Source organism: Strix uralensis, chromosome 10 (assembly GCF_047716275.1).
Source record: "Strix uralensis isolate ZFMK-TIS-50842 chromosome 10, bStrUra1, whole genome shotgun sequence".
Taxonomy (NCBI): domain Eukaryota; kingdom Metazoa; phylum Chordata; class Aves; order Strigiformes; family Strigidae; genus Strix; species Strix uralensis.
In genome coordinates this window covers 863776-870879 of record NC_133981.1, presented here as the reverse complement: position 1 = coordinate 870879, position 7104 = coordinate 863776, and positions in this window count along the sequence as shown.

The following is a 7104-nucleotide window of genomic DNA, read 5'->3' as shown; positions in this document are numbered from 1 at the left end:
ATGAAGGAATTGGCAACGTAATTCAGCTGCGTCTTCGTGACACCTAGAAATGCAATAAAATAAAACCTGGGCAGCCTTCAGACAGTTTGAATGGTGACAAACGTGTTATCGCCTGTGACACCAAGAACTACGGCTCACTCTTTTTCCAAGGTCACTCCAGAAAACCTGGAAAAGCAGGGGAGAGAATTTGTGGATGTGGCCATCCGCACTTGTGGCTTTGTTCGTGGGTACCTGCTGCAACGTGACATTTATTCCAGACCCTTTTAATGTGGAAAAATAGAGGCTCTGGAAATATGTGCAATGGGTGGCAGAAGGATTGAAGAATTTTTTTTTTTTTTTCCCTTCTTTTTGCTATCCCTCCATCCCCTGGGGGACCCACAGGGATGTCCCGGTGACTGCAGCCGTGTTGTTGAAGCAGCCTGGGGTGGGCCAGGCAGGGGGTTAGCAGGGATGGAGATGACCTGCCCCTGCTGAGGAGAGGGGCAGTGGGACCGGGGGATAGGAGACCCCAGCCCTGACCCTCCATCACCCGCTGCCTCGGCTGCCCCCAGCCTGGGCGAGGTGGGTGGCACAGGGTGCTTGCCCACACAGTGTAGCAAAAGGTGGGAATGTACCCAAAGGTGTTCTCAGGGAGCTGTTTGCAGGCAGGGGTTGCACAGCAGTGGGCAGAGCTGTGCCCAATCCCAAAAACAGGCAGCAGCCCCTGCTCTCGGCAGCACACCTGGGAGGGGGATGCCAGGGTAGCTTCTCCACCTGGGGAACCCTCACCTGAGGCACCTGTGCACTCATAAAAGCTCCCACCTGCCCCTTTCCCCTCCCTCTGGGCTCTGCTTCCTTCTGCTCCTTGTGGTGGAGGGCAGATGGCTGTATTTTTAGGGCTAATGCAAAGCTATTTATTTTTAAGCCTTGGATCCTGGGATTAGGCCTCACCTATTTATTTTTTAAATAAGGTGGTAATATTTCTAGTCTCAGGGTTTGTACTAAAGGGAAGAAGCCTGAAAGCATTGCCTGAGCTGAAAGCTTGAAGAGGACTACATAGCATCACCAAATGTAGGTGGTTTTCTCTTTTAAGTCCTGTGGTTTCTTTTCTTCCCTACTTCATCCATGCCACCCTGGGCAGCAGCTGGCACGGTGTTTCCACATCTGGGGTGTGCAGCCCTGAGAAAGCCTCCAGAAATCTTGGGAGTAACTGTGTTCTTTGCCTAAAAAAAGGGGCCTTCTCCTGCCTATGGTGCTAGCACCCTCTTCTTGGAGCAGTGGTGTTGGTCTTCTCCTCTCTCAGCTCTGGTTTTCTTGTGAAACGTGCTGCTAGGGGCAGGTAGAGGCTGAGCTGCCCCGGTGCCAGCAGTGTGGGGGCTGTGAGGGAGCTCGCTGTGAGGATCCCTGTCCCCCAGCAAGTGGGGGTGTTTGTGCGCTGGTGCCCGTCGGGGCTGCCGGGAACACTGCGGAACCGTGCTGGGTGCTATGCATTCAGACCCAGCACGAAGCAAAAATAGGAAAAAAAACAAGTCCCCTTTGGGCTGCAAATATTTAGATTATTTCTAGTGGCCGGTTACTGCTGGGGGAAACCTGGAGGCATGTGGGGCTGCTGTCATGTGGCTTTTTGCAGGAGCAGGGTGGCCACTCATGCCTGGGAGGAAGGGGGTCCTTCCCAGCCCGGGGGCTGGCGGTGCCACCGAGGGGATGCTCTCTGCTCCCCTTCCTTGCTGAGCCCGGCGCCGTGTGGTTTGGGATTCAGGGCGGTGGCGAAATGCCCCAGTTTGGCCCCCGGTTGTTTTTCTGTCTCTCAGTGACATCTGGTGTGTTGCTGCGAGTTCCCAGAAAGAGGCCCTGATGGAGGATGTCAGGGTAGGAAGAAAGGAGCTGACCTTGCTATTAAAAGGCAACAGAAATGGAAATGTTTCAGGCTGTTTCTAGCAGACATCTCTGGGAAGAAAATCTCCTTGCTCTGCTCCATCAGGCCCTCATGGGCAGCTTTTCTCTGCTAATTGTTCACTTGATACCACACTGGAGATGCTTAATTTATCCTCGCCCTCATTGCTGCGTCTGAAAAGATCTTGTGGAGTTTGAAAAGGATTTAGTCCTATTGATCCCTCATGACTTCATATGTTTCTGGTCTTATAGTGACACCAACAGCCCCGTTGTTCTCGGATCAAAGATGCTCATCTCGTGTGGGAAGAGTTTGGGGCAGATCCTACTCTGAATCCAGAACAATCCCATTGAATCTGACCCAGCATTCCCAGCAGTACCTCTTTAAAGAGGGAATTTTTTGCCAATCTCTGATCCCTGCTCTGAGCAGGGGTCCCATGGAGGAAGGAAACCTTGCCATCGCACGGCTGCTCCTCACTATGGGGGAGAAGTGGAGTAATTATTGAGATTAGCGAGCATAAGCTTTTCCTACAGCTTGAGATGAATGTATGTTTTAAACCCTCTTGGCTTTTTGGCTGAGATCAAATGTAGCATCAGTTTAACATCTGTATCTTTTATCTGGGCAGTGGGAAGACTAACCTTTCTTGATTCAGGATGTGAACTTGATTTAAAAGGGCTCTCCTTCAATTTTTTTCCCTGTGCTGTGCGACCCTGCTAGGTGATGCTGTGGGGAGCAGGGGCTACTTTGCTTGCCTGGAAGGGAAGGGGAGGAGGAGGAGGATGATGAGGAGAGCATGGGAGACTGTGCTGGGTATTTGGAGAACAATGAGAACAGCACACATGGAAAGTGGCTGGGGGTGGACCTGCGTGCTCGAGGCCCGTGTGGGTACAGCGAGCACAGTGAGAGCAGGCGACTGTTGGGATTGAGATGTACGGACGGTCCCTGCTGGCCACAGGGTGAGCGGCTCCCCCGCTTCAGTCTCCTCCAAGCTGTTGTCCCCTGAGCTGTGCCTGACAGCGTACCTTGGAAAACCCAAACAGTGTATCTGCTGCAAAGGCATAAATCATGCCAGGTGCATCTCCCTGTGCCCCAGCGCTCCTCCCTGCCTGCACGAGGCTGCTCCCGCTTTGTCCTGGGGAGCGCAGGGCAGGGAGGGAGCTGACAGCCAGCGCGGGGGACGGGGGGGCCTGGTAGCAGCCGCCGGAGCTAATGATTTAAATGATTAGTGAGGAGCGCAGGCAGCTGCTATCGACTTCAGCCAAGGTGCTTCCATTGTTCAGGCTGGTGTTTTCCAGCCCCCGCCCGTGGAGACGCTGCCGGTGTTGCCAACAGCCGCCGTCCAACGGCCGTGGGGCGCATCGGTGAAGCCGTTCCCAGGAGCTGTGGGCACGGGGAAGGGATGGCTCAAGGCTTGCTGAGCTCTGCCTTCAAATGCTTTTTGGTGATCAAAGCGGCTGTTTCCTTGGGATGGGAGCACCCGGCTTGGCTTGTTGAACATCACGTCCTCTCACCTGCCCCAGCTCTGGGGTGCCGAGCGTGGGTGGGCTGTGCCTGGCCTAGTGGCCCATGATGCCACGGTGGTGGCCAAAGCTGGGCAGTGAGGCTGGTGAGCCCCAAATGGGGAAGACTGACGTGGTTGTGCCTGAGGCAGAAGCTCAGGGACAGGCTCTCCTGTGGGGTTTCTGTATCCTCAGTGCGTTTAGTCTGTGCTGGGCTGAAGGCACCAGCTTCACCTTCCCCAGTGCTTTCTCTTGGTGTGCTGGTCTCAGTCTGTTCTTTCAGTCCTTAGTGGCGACAAGCCCCTGAGAAAAAGAGCACCTAATAACTTTGTTTTCCACCCAGTAGAGAAGATGGTATTTAACAGAGCCCAAGAGCCTTTCACCCCTTCAGGGGCCAAGTCTGGGGCTTGTTTGAATAAATCAACCTGGGCTAGCTCTGCCATCCTTGCAGAGTGAACCCCATACATGCTGGAGGGAGGTTTTGTTTGCTGGGCCAGAGAAAGCGAAACGCAACCTGAGCACAGGGCTGGAGCCCAGCTCACCCACCACACTCCGGTAAGTGGCACATGAAGCAGCAGAGCCGCATCCTGCACCCCCGGCCCTCGGAGCCCCCGCGCATCTGAGCAGCCCCTTGAAGCGTGTTGCTCTGGCCCCGCATGGGCAGCTCTTGGGTCAGCGGTGGATGCGATGCCCGTACCCGGAGGGTCTCCAGGAAGGTCCCCTCTCCTTCAGAGACTGAGACAGCCGACGCTGGGCGGCTCAGCAGGTCGTGTTTGACTACTGAGGGCTCTTAAGACCCGCTGGAGCATCTGGTCGAGCCTCTGCTGGGGACAGGATATTGCAGCAGGGGATATTGGAGCGGGTCCACCAGCCGGTTCCTGTGCTGTGTGGATGTGTAATGCACACCGGCACCGTGTATACTGTGCAGAGTGTGTGACTCTGGATGCAGTATTTATTTAGGTGTTGAAGGTGAAATGAATCTCTGCTGTTTCCCTCTGGGCTGAATCTTTACCTGCTCCCTCAGCTGAAAGCCAACACTGCTTCTCCGGAGCACGGGAACCTCCTCCCAGCACGGTGGGTGGATGTTTCCCAGACTTCAGGAGAAAAGCCCTTTCTCCCTCCACCCTCTAATGAAACACTCACTCCCCCTCACCCAACTTCCCACTCACTTTTGCCTTCGTTTCCAAGGCTGGTCAGGCTGTCGCTGCTCTACCCCTTTCACTTGTTTTTCCCCAGTTGTTTTGGAGCCCAGTGGGTGCCTTGGGGCAGAAACCTGCCCGGCCATAGAAATGCTTCCTATGGGGCTGATAAAAACAGGGTGGGTTGGTTTTTTTTTTTCTGAACCCAAATGAGTAATTTCTAGTGTAACAGGCACATCATCACCAAGTCTGCCTAGCATGGTAACTGGGTGGTGGTGCTGGGGAGCAGCCAGCCGGGCTGCTGCTCCCCCCCAGAGAGCCCAGGGGACCCGGGAGCAGCCGCACCGGGACCGGTGGGGCCACTGGGAGCGTCCCTCACGGCAGCGCTTTCCTGAACCTGTTGATCTCAACCGTTGCCTGCTGGGCTATTCTCAAGGATCCTAAACAAAGCCCATCCTTCATGTGGTAGTGTGGCTGCATTTTTTTTGTCGAATGGATGGATTTCTTCATAAATCACTTTTTTCACCAAATTAAGAGAGAAGAGAAGGGGAGGGAGGGTAACCCCCCCACCCTTGACTTGGTGGCTTGTCATGCCTGCCTTTAATTGACAGACCTTGTTATTAATGTTTTCCAGCCGCCTCTCATCTAGGACTCAAACCTCCCTTTTAAAGCCCTGTCATGTTAAAAATTGACGTGTGTTGACTTTGGCCTGGGAGAAGCTGGGCCCTGGCTGTAGGTAGGAACTGCATGTGTTTAGTCTGGCTTATGCTTTATTTTCCCCTTTCATCAAATTAGTTCAGCTGTATTTTTTTTCTGCAGGAAAGAAAAGAAAAGAAAAACTGTTTGACAATCCGAGGCTCTGGGTTAGAATTGCAGCATTGCGTTAAAACAACAAAAAATAGCTTACAAATGTGGGCTGCGACAGGCTGGGTGGAAATGGGGCCACCAGAGCAGGGACAGGAAAAGCCGCTGCAAGTAAACACCATCTCTGAGAAGGTGCACAGAGATTCCTCCTGCAACCCCACAGCCCCAGCTCTTTGTTTGTTTGATTTATTCCAGTTGGAGTAGTTGCATTCAGCCTTGCTAAAATTAGTGCTGTCCTGACAGCATCAGGGTTTCCCCCCCCGCCTCTTCCTTGTCCAGCCTGGCAGTGGGTACCTGAGTGCTCCTCCCCAAAGCTCAGCCAGGGATGTGCTGCAAGCCCATAGTGAGCACCAGGCTGAACTGGGGCTGCAAAGCCAAGGAAATCCTGCTCCTTGCCCACTGAACGCCGGAGATTAGGAGCTATGTGGTGTGTTTGATTGGGATCGCAGTTAAGATCCAAACTGCACCCATCGGGGATGGATGTGGAGCGCAGGAGCTCCCACACGCCAGGGAAAGCACATCCTTGCTCCTGCTGCCCCAGGGTTTTACCGATACCTCAGTGTGGGAGGCAGCTACCCCCCTCCTGGTGCGTGTCGCCGGGTGCTTCAGGGTTAAATGCACCTGAAATGTCAGTGGGGTTCACGTAATGTATAGGAGGTCTCCCCAGCCCCAAGTCACTGAGGCCCAGGGAAGCACCAGCTGCTGTTTTGGTGCCAAATGGAAAGAAATAGCTGAAACCTCAGGAAATTACTAATGTGCTCATGTCACCATCCTGCCTGCACTGAATCCAACCCCGCTCTGCCCAGGGCGGATGAGAGACCCTGGCCTGGGGCTGGAAACAGCAAGGGGGAAAACCCCAGGTGGGGCTGCCAGGAGTCTCCGCAGGTGTAAGGGAGGTCTCTACTCCCACCCCCTCAAGAGCATGGCAGCGGCATGTCCCCATGCCCCCATCAGGGTCCCTTCTGCTGTTCCTGTGCACGTGGAGCAATGGGGCTCAGCATCTGCTGCTTGGCGGATGCCATGTCCCTGCAGAGCCAGTGTCGCTCCTGCAAGGAGTGACTGTCCCACTGTACCCGTGTACAAGTGAAGTGGAAACAGGCAGAGAAGGATCCTCCTTTGCCCTGGGGTACGCTGGGGACAGCCTGTCTTCACCTCCTGACAGATCTCACAGGTGGGTGCTGGCTTAGCATCTCCCCCCGTAGCAATTTCATGTATCCTTTTTTCCTCATCTTGTGAGGGTGTTTCCGTGGGCCCCATGGCACCCCCACCACTCAACCCTGTATCCCCCATGCCCCCAAGTGTGGTGCCAGACCCCACCACCCTGGCAGCCACAGGACCCTCAGCCTGAATTAGCTCCCCTGGTTTTTGTCCGTGTGGGTGGACAAGAACAGGTCCCCTCTGTGATGCGGGCTGCCCCACGGGTATCATGGCAAACCAGGGGAGCTGGAGGATTTCTGCCTCCCTGATGGACCCATAATGAAATAGTTGCACCCAGGAAAGTGTGGAGAGACTTGGCACCGAGACCTCCCCTCCCTGCAACCGTGATCCCTTTCTGAAGGGCCTGGCTGGGCAGCCCGCCCATACACATGAGGACCCAGCCCCTCATGGAGGGGCTGAAATATTTTCTAACAGCTACTTCTGTAACACTAGGAAAATCAAAGCAAAATGTGTCAAAATTCCCATTAAGACACATTTAACTTCCCTTGTTTCAAGACAAAGTGTCTTTGCCTGC